Here is a 12,530-nt window from a genome sequence, read left to right on the forward strand (position 1 = left end):
CCTCTCCTTTCTTCCTCAGAGAAAACCACCTCCTTCAATTTGCCTTCTCTGCAGTTCTTGCTTCCTTAATCCTCCAGCCGACGTGTGCATGCGTTGGTTTCTACGTTGGTTTCTACGTTGGCACGAGTGCTCTCTCTACCACAAGGAGTTTGTACTGTAGACTGTGCTACCACACCTAGCTTTTTGCGTGGGTTCTGGGGATCCGAACTCAACTCATCGGGCTTGTGCATTAAGTATTTTCACTCATTAAGCTATCTGCCTGAATTTATTTTTTTTTAAGATTTATTTATTATATATAACTACACTGTAGCTATCTCCAGATACACCAGAGACAGGTATCAGATCTCATCACAGATGGTTGTGAGCCACCATGTGGTTGCTGGGATTTGAACTCAGGACCTCTGGAAGAGCAGTCAGTGCTCTTAACCGCTGACTCCAGCCCCAGAATTTCTTGCTCACTTCCTCTGACACAGACTGGCCTCAAACTCATGCAGCTGAGGGTGACCTTGAACTCCCGAGACTCTCTTCCCTCTACCTCCCCATAGCCAGGGTTACCTCTGTGCCTGGTTTACTTGGTGCCTTGGAACTCAGGGCTGGATAAGGACTCTGCCAAGACAAATGGGAACTTCAGGTTGCCTAACACACTCAGCTTGGGCCCTCATCCTTGGTCACCACCCATGGCTCTGGTTCAGAGGAGAAAGAGAATGGTGCCATTAACTCCTCCCAAGCTAATCTGTTGAGCTGGGAGCAACCTTCAGCACGGGGACACTACCCTGAGATATACAATGGATCAGACCCACCGAGGCTCACAGGTCAGAAGTGGCAGCCTACCTCCCAGCCATATCCTCAGTCTGTGCCGACACAAGATGGAATGAACGATATCCTGGAGAGGAAAACACTGCAAAACAGAACTTGGGAAGGCGTGATGGTGTATAGCTGGAATCTCATTACTCAAGAGGCTGAGGCAGGAGGAAACTGAGCTACATTTTAAAAAATCCAGAATTTGCATTCTGTATAAGGGAACAAAAGACAGAAACAAAATATATGTATATATTGAAAATCAGGGCTGGAGTCAGGGCTCAGTGGTTAAGAGCACTGACTGCTCTTCCAGAGGTCCTGAGTTCAAATCCCAGTAACCACATGGTGGCTCACAACCATCTGTAATGGGATCTGATGCCCTCTTCTGGTGTGCCTGAAGACAGCTACAGTGTACTCATATATAATAAATAGTCTTTAAAAAATCAAATAATTGCTTACTGGATCAATCACTGACTGAATACTTTGTGTACACCAGCTCCTCACATCTATAACCCTAGCACTCACTGGAGATGGAAGGCTAAGCTAGGAAAGTGGCCTGGAAACTCAAGGGCTGGCTATCCTGCACTTTACAACCCAGAAGTATAAAAGAGAGACCCTGTCTCAAACAAGGGGAAGGGTGAGAACTGACTCCCTAAAAGTTGTCCTCTGATCTCCGCGTGGACACTCTGGTGTGTGTGTGCCTGCTTGAACACACACACACACACACACACACACACACACACACACACACACACACACACGGAGAAATAGGGGAAGAAAAGGAAGAGGAGGAACAAGAAGAGGGAAGGAGAATAATAAGGAGGAAGAGGAGGAGAGAAAAGGGAAGGAAGGAAAGAGGCTGGGCCAGCCCCCTGTCCACAGGACTCTTTAGACTTCTTCCTTCTGTAGCAAAGAAGAAATGTCCCACTGGTGTGGCCCAGCTGCTGAGATCTCTTCAAACCCCGCAGATGAAGCTCGGAGTTAAGCTCGGAGTTAAAACATACCCCACATTTTTTCTGTGTGCACAGGGAAACCCACACTCCTTAAACCTCAAATTTAGATTTTGAACTAAAAGTCTACTATAGGCTTGGATCCCCTTGGGGTAGAGCGGGAAGTTCTGTGTGACATGTGGTTAGCACCGCTGGGGCTTCTCTTGGGGAGTAGAATTTGGAGTGAATCCTGAAAAGAGACCTTTGCTGCGTGGCCTATCCCACCCCTGTGTTTTAGGAATTGCAAAGCAGGCTTTTTCCTTAGTTTTGATACAGGGTCCCATGAAGGCCAGGCTAGCTTTCAACTCACGAGATAGCCAAGGATGACCTCAAACTTCTGATCCCGGCGTCTCCACCAAACACCAGGATAATGCAGTGTGTGCCGTTCTTGATGTGTATAGTACTGGAGTTCAAACCCAAGACTTTCTGCACGCCAGGCAAGCACTCTCCCAACTGAGCCACATCGAAGCAGCCATTTTTCTCCCCTTCCGGAAAGGCAGGTTAGTTTGGTGTCAAATGATGTGAATTTGGGCAGTTAAATGAAACCATTGATGAATAGGGCCTGTAACATTATGAATGTTCCAGAAACAAAGGAAATTCCCTTCCGTCCTGGTTTTTTTTCTTCTTTTTTTATTTACTGTTTGTCATCACAGCAGGAGGAAAAAGAGAGAGCGTTTCCCACCCCCACCCCCACGTGCTCTGCCTGCCCCACATTTCCAGAAATTGTTTTTTCTAAGTGCTAACCGCAGGTCTGCCATCCTGCCTATTTTAAGTGACTCCCTGTGTTACTGTGTCACCCTCTGGTTATTTGGGTGACCACATGATATGCAGTGCCTCAGCTCTTCGAAAGAAGGGCTCCTCAGGAGACAAAGACATTCATCCCAGACCTCAAGCCAGTGCTGTTATTTTCAGGGATTTTCCCGACATAGCTGAGGCCAGATGGGGACATGACAGCTTGGAAGCCAGAGCTGCCTCCAGGGGGGAAGGGTTGAGGGGGAAGTATTTTCAGGGGGCGAAGCACCTCCCTGATGCCTAACACTGCATGCAGGGTCACACCCAAGGAGACCCCACTACTTTGTGGGCAGCTACAGCTCTGCGATTGGGGTACAAGTCATCAGATCACTGTTTCCCCGCCCCTAACATGACACTCAAGAACAAATCAGAAACGTGGTCACAAAGAACAAGGGATCTGGGTCTGGATGTGAGGGTGTAGTCCAGTGTTTGCCTAGGACTTAGAGGTCCTTGAGTTGGTTCCCAGCACCGCATAAATGGATATTGTGGCACACGCCTATCATCCCAGTACTCGGACGGAGATGGAGGCAAAAGCATCAGAATTTAAGGTTGTCTACACAGCGAGATCATGTCTCAAACAAAAACAGTTAGCTAAATAAACCTTTAAACAAACAGAATGAGGTCTGGAGAGGCGTAGGTCTGTATGCTCTGGCGGTGTGAGGTATTTTAGGCTGGCAAAAAGTTCCCCATCCCTCTTTAAAAGAGCGTGGTCATGTAAAAATGAGTCATTACCTGTGGTCATCATCCTGGTTGCCAGCTAAGGCCGGGTGGGCCTGTGGTTCGGGGCTGGAGGAGAGAACCTGGCATCCTGGGGAAAAAGAAGTTCCTCATTACTGGTTTCTATCCATTCCCATGCATGGGGGGAAGGTGGAGAAGGCATAGGAAAGAACAGACCAGGAACCAGGAGGACTGGGTAGAAAGAGTCTTGCAGCAGTGGGAGCATAGGAATCAACAGCACAAAGACTGTCTACACGTGGGGTAGATCCTGGTTGAAGAATAAAAAGTGTATGCAGATAGAGTACCCACTGGAATGACAGGCAACAGCTGTGAGTTGAGCCCTGCATCAGAGACACAGGCTCCTCCAGCATCAAAGAAGGAGAACTCAGGTATCTCCACAGAGAGGAGGGACAAGAGCCAGCCCCCGTGATGCTCCCAGGCCCCCGAGATGCTCCTCGGAGGACAAACTTTGTCTTTAGAACGGCTTCTCTTCATTGCACTTAAATTTAATTTCACAAGTAGCATCTTAGATATACAAGTGTCTGATTTTCTGTCCTGTCACTGGCATTCAGGAACATCTGTGGGACTTTGGCCTTGTTCTAGTGAATTCCAGAGGTGTAATCAGACGGGGAGCGTACGAACAAATGAACAAAACCTGAGAAGCTCTGGACTTGGAGGCAAATGGTTGGATGGGACTGGCCACCTGGAGCTACTGTTTCATGACTTCTGGTCAGCTGGTGGGCGCTCAGGACTGTGAGATGCCTCGGGTTTATTCCTAAATCACAAAACACAACACCATAATACACACACTACATACCTACACCACAGATAGGTACATGTCACACACATGTCAAACACAGGCCTACATGAGATGTGTCCTACACAGCACACAGTGTGCACATCACCCACTCTTTATGCTACCCATGTGTATACATCCTGGCACAGCATCCAGATAAAGATCTCCTTAAGAAAATGTGCATTTTTCACTATAGCTTCCCTAAACACAGACTAAAGTGTCCCCAAGCCATGAAAAGGAGTTCTTTGTTATACTAAAAGTGTTTAAGGGGTTGGGGATTTAGCTTAGTGGTAGAGCGCTTGCCTAGCAAACGCAAGGCCCTGGGTTCGGTCCCCAGCTCTGAAAAAAAAAAAAAAAAAGAAAAAGAAAAAAAAAAGAGTGTTTAAAGATCCCTGCAGCCTCAGGACCCCCAGAGTCTGTCAGAAATGGTAGACAGATGACAGTGTCTAGACAAGAAGCCTTTCCTCCTGCGCCCTCCTGGAGCCCAAAGCCACGTGGATTCCTGCTCCCCCGCGACCAGTGGCCCCACTCACCACCAGCTCCGCACCACCAGCCTAGCTCCTTGCCGTGTTGCTATGGGGACCAGTCTGTGGCATCCCAGGCTGAGCCCCGCCTGCCTGCCTCCCCAGCTCTCCACGTGCTGGCTTTGTGAGGGTTCAGTCTCTGCAGCTGTGGCCAGCAGAAGACAAGGGCGCTGCCAAGGAGACAGGACCACCCACAGGACCCCAGGAGGGGCTGATCAGGACCTGGAAGCACAGCTCGCTCTTGACATCTCTGAGGAGACCCCCAGCTTCCTGCCCTCCGGGACCCAGCTGATCTCCTCCGGAAACTGACCCTCTGAAAGTGTGCCAGCCTCCAAGGTTGTCTACTCCGGGGCTACGGAAGGCATGAATTCCTCTTGTTTGTTTTAAAATGACTCTCATTCCCAAAGGAAGTCAGTAAGTACCCTGGATTTGAAGTGGCTTTGGGACCTGGGCTGGGGTCTGTGTGACTGACTTCCAAGGGGGTGGAACTGGCAAGACTTTTCTGAGGAAGAGAAGGGTGTGTAATTTGAAGAGGGATTTAGTCAATCCACTGCCCTCTCCGGAGTAAGCTTTTACGAGGCCACTGTGGCTGTCTACTGGGATGCTGGGGTCCCTAGCTCCTATGCAGAATTATCTGGGTGTTTATTGAACAATATATAGTAGGTTTTGATACAATTTCTCCGCCCTTGGCCCACTTTTTCTAATTTTGTTTTCAAATGGACAGGAAGGGAAAATGGTGTGCTTAAATAATACAGTGTTGCCTTTAAGAACCTCAGGACGGTGGGACCCCATGTCAGGTGACAAGTGTCTTTTCTTTTTGTCAGCGTTTCTAGTGCTATTCTGTCTGAAAGTCACTCTAATGAAAGTGAAAATAAACCAGGAGGCAAGGGGAGCCTTTGGATTTTCTGTGGGGAATTGGAGGAGCATTGAAAGAAACTTGCTTTTGAGGTGAATAAGGGGGAAACTTTATCAAAGGGCTATGCAGTATGAACCCTGGCTACTCCAGGGTGTTGTAGACACACTCACTTCCCTTCCCTTCCCGTCCCTCCCCTCCCCTCCCTTTCCTTTCCTCCCTAACCCTTCCTTCCACCTCTCCCTTCCTCCCTTCCTCTTCTCTTTCTCTTTTTTTAAATGAGACAAAGCAGTCTCTTGTAGCCAAGGCTAGCCTCACACTTATATGTGGTTAAGAGTTGGATTTCTTTTTTTTTTTTTTTTTTTTTGGTTCTTTTTTCCGGAGCTGGGGACCGAACCCAGGGCCTTGTGCTTCCTAGGCAAGCGCTCTACCACTGAGCTAAATCCCCAACCCCAAGAGTTGGATTTCTTAATCCTCTGCCTTCCAAGTGCTGGGATTACGGACACGTCCTACAGTATCCAGTTCAACTGTATGAGTTTTATGCACAAGATGCACCATTCTCAACCTGTGGGCTGAAACCCCTTGGAAGGGTTAAAGGACCCTTTCACAGGGGTTGCCTATCAGATGTTCCCTTCACGATTTATAACAGTAGCAAACTCACAGTTACGAAGTAGCAATGAAAATGATTTTAGGCTTGGAGGTCACTACAACGTGAGGAGCTGTATTAAGTGGTCACCGCATTAGGATGGTTGAGAGGCACTGTTCTGTGTCAGCCTGTAAATTAAGGCAGCTACAGAGTGCTCATTTTCCAGAACCACTGAAAACACAGGCATCGTAGGCTGAAATTAGCTCGAGGTGGAAACAATGTGTGTTTATCTGTGTGAGTAATGGGGCTGCGTGGAGGGGCAAGGGTTCAATGTGGTAAACTAAGGGTTTGAGCAGGTTGTTATGGGCTGTATCTTATACTCAGAAGCTCAGCAGTGGTGAACCCAGCCAGCTGATCTTAGCTACAACTTATGGCTTTTCCTTCCCTGACCTTGTGCTAGGATAGGGAAGGGGTGGTCCACTGAAGGTATCTGACTTTGAGGCCTGAAAAACAGGATTTTCCAGGCTTATCCAGGCTGGGCAACTGATTCTGAGTCTATCTGCTCCAGGGTCGAGCTGGGCCCCAAGGACATCTCATCATTCTTGGGCTCCTGGACTCAGGCTGGGGGAAGAGACCTTAGTTTCCTTGTCTGTGAGTGAGGGCTGGTCTCTCGGCCCTTGGTGAGATTCCCGGGGAGTCTCAGGACTCTTAGCCTGTTGTTGCTCTACACTGCTCCAGAAGAGTGGGTCACACATATGTGACCTGGGGTTTTCAGAGCAGCCACTGTAATAGGATCACCTACGGACAGCTTTCTGTGGAGAGGAAGAGCCAAGGGTACATTTGTGCCCTGAGCGGCTGGCAGCTGGTTCTGTGAAAAGCTCCCCAGCTCCAGGCCTTGGGGAGACCATACACATGGGTGTCCATTTAGTAAGTAGGTAGATTCATTGTCATTTTACACTTGGAGCTTCAGATCAACGTGAGGCCTTACGGTGTCTCCCAGGGACGGAGGTGACACTCAGACATTGATTGGGAATGTTGAGCTAAGTCAGGGGCCCCCCCGTATTGTGACCAACTGTCCAGTGAGAGGTAAGAAACTTACTTGCAGAGACGTGTTCCGAAAGAGGGAAGAGACTTATGCTGCCCTCTTCAGACCAGGACCTGGTGCCTATCGCAGCCGCCTGTGCCTGTCACAGTCCCATGTGGGCCAGTGAGGGTATGAGTAGCCATCCTTCCACCGCCTGCTGAGGAACTCCGTGTCGGTCTTGTGGCGTTTCGGCTGTTCTCAAACTTGCTTGTAGCCAACGATGACTTTGAATTCCTGATCCTCCTGTCTCCAGCTCTCAAGCACTGAGGTTTCACGTGCCTACAACCATGTCCTGTTTATACAGTGCTTAATGCATGTTGGGTAAACACTGTCTACCCACTGTACGGACTGAGCTACGTCCCCAGCCCAGCTGAGGAACTTTCAATCTTCCTATGTCCAAGGAACCCTGAGTCTGTATTGGGGGGCTTAACCAATTGCTGACCAGCTAGAGAACTAATAGAATCTATTCTCCCCTCCTTTCTTTCTCCTTCAGTCCCTCCCTCATCTCGCTCCTTCTGGATAGCTCGCACAGCACTGCTTTGGGCATCCTTAGCTACTGACAGCTCCTTTCTTCCCCGCTATTCACACTCCCAGCTTCCCAGCTCGAACTCATCCTGGTAAAAATCAACCCTTTAAGTACACACCTGCTATTGAACCCCGAGTACTTTTTGCTTATGGAGGAGCTGGGAGTAAGGACCAAGGAGTAAAGGTTAGGGCCAAATGGTGGTAAAAAAATAAATAAACAAACAAACAAACAAACAAATAAATAAATAAAATAGCCATCGGGCAGGACTTAATGTCTAGAGGATACTGAGAGCAGAGGCAGGTCCCGGAGTCAACTCAGGCTTTAGAGTATATTCCTGGCAGGCGCTGTGCAGCTGCACCAGAACAATGCCTGAATTATGGTCTATTCAAGGCCTGATGGAATAGGGGCGTGGCCACCGCTTTTATGCCTTAGGCATTATGGATCACTATTTATACATCAATGCCTTTTTTCTTATAGTGAATTGGGGGGGGGCACCAGTTGTACACTTCGCATGAAGGGCAGACGAATCAGAGCTTTTTGTTATAGGTAGGAAAAAAACAATTGCTTTCACTTTTCCACTTCGCGCTCAAATGTTATTGGAGTAACTGCCAGAGTCACCCTGTAATTATGCCCTGTGTCTGGGAAGCTCTCAAAATGCCACTTCGCTTGAGGCTCTGGGCTGGTATTGCCTCTCCAATTCACTGCTAAACGCTCTGTGGGCTAAGATGACTAAACTGTCAAGTATTTTTAAAAGCCCCTTTTTTTTTTTTAAGATCAAGAGGTAAAGAGAAGTCTGACTAATTAGCTGCTCTGTTGCCAGCATTTTGCATGTATGACCTAGTTGGAGGGAAGGATCCATCCAAGGTCAATGAGCTTGACTTCACACACGGACCTTTGCACACAGGTTTGAGCAGCCTTTGGTCACTTCCCAAGACAAGAGGGCAGCAGTGGTAAAATTATGTCAGTTTGGGAGACATTGTTCTCTCTTGACCTGAATCCCATTGTAGTATGACATGACCTAGAAAGCTTTCTGGGGGGGAAAATGTTTCCAAAGAAGAGACTCTCTCTCAGCATCTCCCCCTTCTTTCTCGGCTTGCATTTTTCCTTAGACAAGTTTAGGGGTGGTGGGGTGGGAATTAAAATTTCCATACATAAACAGACACCGAGACAACTGGCTCTCATTTCACAAGCGCTTTGGGGCTGGAAGTCTTGGATGAGCAGCCAGAAGTTTTGTGCTCTTACTTTTAAATGGATTCTCTCTTTTCTCTTGGTTACAAACACTGTGAACAGTCTCTGTAAAATGTATGAGCTATTGGGGAACTTTGGGAAGAAAACGAAAATGACTGAAAGCTCCTCACCCCAACACAGCCACAGAGAGCAGCCCCCTGAAGGCTTTGGTCTTCCTGGGGCTACACTGCCATTCTGTGGATCTTTAGTTGTTGGTCCCGGAAACTGACAAGGCTGGGAAGATAGCTCAGGCTGCAAAGTGCTTACCTTGCAAGTACAAGGACCTGAGTTCAGTCCTCAGATCTGGGGAGATAGCTTAGTGGGTAAAGTGCCTGTCTTTCAACCATGAGCCTAAGCTTAGACCCCTGACAGGCATGTAAAAGCCACATGTGGCCATGTGTGTCTGTAACTCCAGTGTTGGGGAAGGAGATCCCTGGAAGCTCCTCGGCCAGCCAGCTGATCAGCTCCAGGTTTAGTGAGTGACCTGGTCTCAGGAGAAAAAAAAAAGGCTGGGGCTAGATGTGGTTCAGTGGTTAAGAGCACTTGCTGCTCTTCTAGAGGATGAGGGTTGTGTCCCCAACATCCATGTGATGGCTCACAGGCATCCATAACTCCAGTTCTAGGAAGTCTAACACCTTCTTCTGGCCTCTGAAGGCACTGCATGCACAAGTGTGGTGCATGGGCATACATGCATACAGAGAACACTCACACACAGGAATTGAGGAACATACCTAATGCTGACTGTGACTTTTCCATGCATGCATGTGTGCCTGCACATACATACGCATGCACACACACACATACACACACACACACACACATACACACACACACACACACACACTCCTCTGTATATGTATATATACATACTGTGGTGGTTTGAATATGCTTGGCCCAGGGAGTGGCACTGTTATAACCTGTGCCCTTGTTGGAGGAAGTGTGTCACTGTGGGGATGGGCTTTGGGAGTCTCATCTAGCTGCTACCTGGGAGACAGTCCTCTTCTGGCTACAGTTGGATGTAGAACTCTCAGCTCCTTCTCCAGCACCACGTTTGCCTGGACACTGTCATGCTTCCCTCCATGATGGTAATGGGCTGAACCTCAGAAACCTGTAAGGCAGCCCCAATTACATGCTGTCCTCCGTAAGAGTTGCCTTGGTCATGGTAGCAGTAAAACCCTAAGACACGTACCACATACCACATAAACACATACAACACCACACACACACACACACACACACACACACACACACACACAACTGGACATGATGTCACCAGTTTATAATCCCAGTGATGGAGAAGTAAAGACTATTGGATCTTTGGGGTTCACTGAGCAGTCAGCTTAACCTACTCGACAAATTCTAAGCCAGTGAGAGACTATGTCAAAACAGAAAAGATGGTCTGGGCACAAACCTCTAGTCCCAGGACTCAGAGGGCTGGGGGCAGAAGTGCATGGATTTCTGTAAGTTCAAGGGTCTACATAGAGAGTTCCAGACCACTGTGGACTACACAGTGAGACTCTGTGTCAGAAAAAAAGAGGGGAGAAAGGGTGTTCAGCTCCTGAGGAATGACACTTGAGGTTGACCTCTGGCCTCCATATGCATATGCACATATTTGAATCCAAACACATATGGACATACACACACACATACACACACACACACACACACACACACACACACACACACACACACTCACTCACGAAGATGCTCCCTGTCCAACTCTATTGGGATTAACAGGAGGGTCTCTACCTTTTGCTTTGTTGCCTCCCTAAGTCATCACTAGCCTTCCTAGTGAGCAAGGCTGGGGAATCCCATAGGCAGAATAGGGGCCCAGGAAAGGAGATCTTTCTCCTGGGAGAGGCCTCCTGTGCTGTGAGCTGTATAAAAAAGAGGAAAACACCTCTGAGGGGCAGCCGAGGGAAGGCTGGAAGGCATGTAGCCTTCCTCCAGGAGCCTCTGACTGTGAAGTTATTCAGGGTCGCTGGGATTGAGTAGCATAAGCAGGCCTTTGTTTCCACAGTGTTATGGTTTGTTGAATCCCAGATATCACTCACAAGTTCATGTGTTTGTTTCAGTCTTTGAGACAGAGTCCCATGTAGCCCAGGCTGACCTCAAACTCAAAATGTAGCCAAGGATAGCCTTGAACTTGCCTTCCTTTCTTTCCTTCTATAGCAGGTGTGTCATCATGCCTGGCCCATTCGTGTTAAAATTCCTCTTTCATACCTGGTGGAGTTATTTGGGGAGACTGTAAACTTTTAGGAGGCGAGAGCTAGGAGGAGGAAGTAGGTGTCACTGGGAGCATCCCTTGGAGGTGTATTACCCTTGGTTCCCTACAGTCACACCCTCTCTGCTTCCTGCTCAGCCGCTATAAGAAGCATTCTGACACATTCCTACTGCTATCATGGACTGATGACTGTGTCCCTTGAAACCTTTGGCCCAGATAGATCCCCCTTCCCCTAAGTTATTTCTGGCAGGTACTCTGTCTCAGGGACACACAGCTAACACTTCGGGTTGTGGATCTGTCGGGCCATTGGTCTAATGTGCTCTAGGCTGAAATAATTAGAAAAGATGGACTACGGGCGTCTATCTTTTACTTCCCAGAGAACTCGTCTTCCTTAGGTCACCTCCTCGCCCTTTTCCTGATAACAATATTGTATAATGTATCTGCTGCTGACAGACAGACAAATCACTCAGAACTTAGTGGCTTAAAACAGTAGTAGGGGCTGGGAGCTGACTCAGTGGGTGGTTAGGGTCCCATATAAGAGCCAGTTTGGGTGGTTCACATCTGTAACCCCAGTGTGAGTCCCAGCGAGGGAAGGGGACAGCTGGATCCCTGAAGCTCACTGGCCAGCCAGTGGCCTTGGGATATTCTGTATGGTCTGGAAAATGATCTACACGGTAGGTGAGTATAGTACAAAGTAAAATAGCAAGAGACAGACAGACAGACAGATGGTAGGTAGGTAGGTAGATAGGCAGACAGACAGAGAGACAGACAGATGGTAGGTAGGAAGGTAGTTAGATTAGGCAGACAGATGATAGATAGATAGATAGATAGATAGACAGACAGACAGACAGACAGATAGGTGTTGAAAGCATTCAGCAGAAATCAGCTGGGAATAATGCCTCATGAGGAAGTCAGCTGACATTTACATAGACAGAGTTAGAACTGAATGTTGTCTGCTCAGGTGAGGCTTCCAAGCGAAGGAGTGAAGAGCTCTGAGCGATGGCGACATCAAATCCAGTGACCACGATAGCCAGCAGACACGGACTGGAAAGGTTGAGGCAGTCAGCTGGAGTTCCTGGCTGAGTTTCTCTCCATGGCTGAACTTCTGGTTTCCTCTTCCCACCATGGGCACTTTTACATCATGTGACAGACAGTAGTGACCTGCTGAGATCGCTCTGACTTCTGTCTTCAGGGACAAAATGTTTTCACACTCGGGCTGTTCCGCTGGCCTCTCTTCCTTGTCACGGAGTTTTAGGAGGCACCTCATCCCCCCCAAAAGAGAGCTTGAAGGACACTTGATAGAAACACACTGGGGTGTAAGTGGGGGCCACTTCCTCTCAAGACTGACAAGTCCTCTCTAGGACTCATATTGTAGAAGTAGTGAACCAACCTCCACAAGTTGTTTTCTGGCCTC

General features: G+C 48.3%; 1 protein-coding gene and 1 long non-coding RNA gene across 2 annotated transcripts in view; one reads left to right on the forward strand and one right to left on the reverse strand.

Moving 5' to 3' along the window:
• Positions 1-3,781: 3,781 nt before the first annotated feature.
• Positions 3,782-7,537, reverse strand: LOC148000028 (uncharacterized). The gene is made up of 2 exons (XR_015641511.1): positions 7,155-7,537; positions 3,782-4,071 (listed from the first exon to the last, which is right to left on the reverse strand). It is a non-coding gene; the product is annotated as an uncharacterized LOC148000028 (long non-coding RNA).
• Fgd3 (FYVE, RhoGEF and PH domain containing 3) overlaps positions 4,741-12,530 on the forward strand; it is a 62,621-nt gene continuing 54,831 nt past the window's right edge. The window contains exon 1 of the mRNA XM_087590992.1: positions 4,741-5,030. The gene's annotated coding sequence lies outside the window, so the exon portion shown is untranslated. The remainder of the gene's footprint in view (positions 5,031-12,530) is intronic.

Source organism: Rattus norvegicus, chromosome 17, assembly GCF_021556685.1.
Source record: "Rattus norvegicus strain SHRSP/BbbUtx chromosome 17, alternate assembly SHRSP_T2T, whole genome shotgun sequence".
NCBI lineage: Eukaryota > Metazoa > Chordata > Mammalia > Rodentia > Muridae > Rattus > Rattus norvegicus.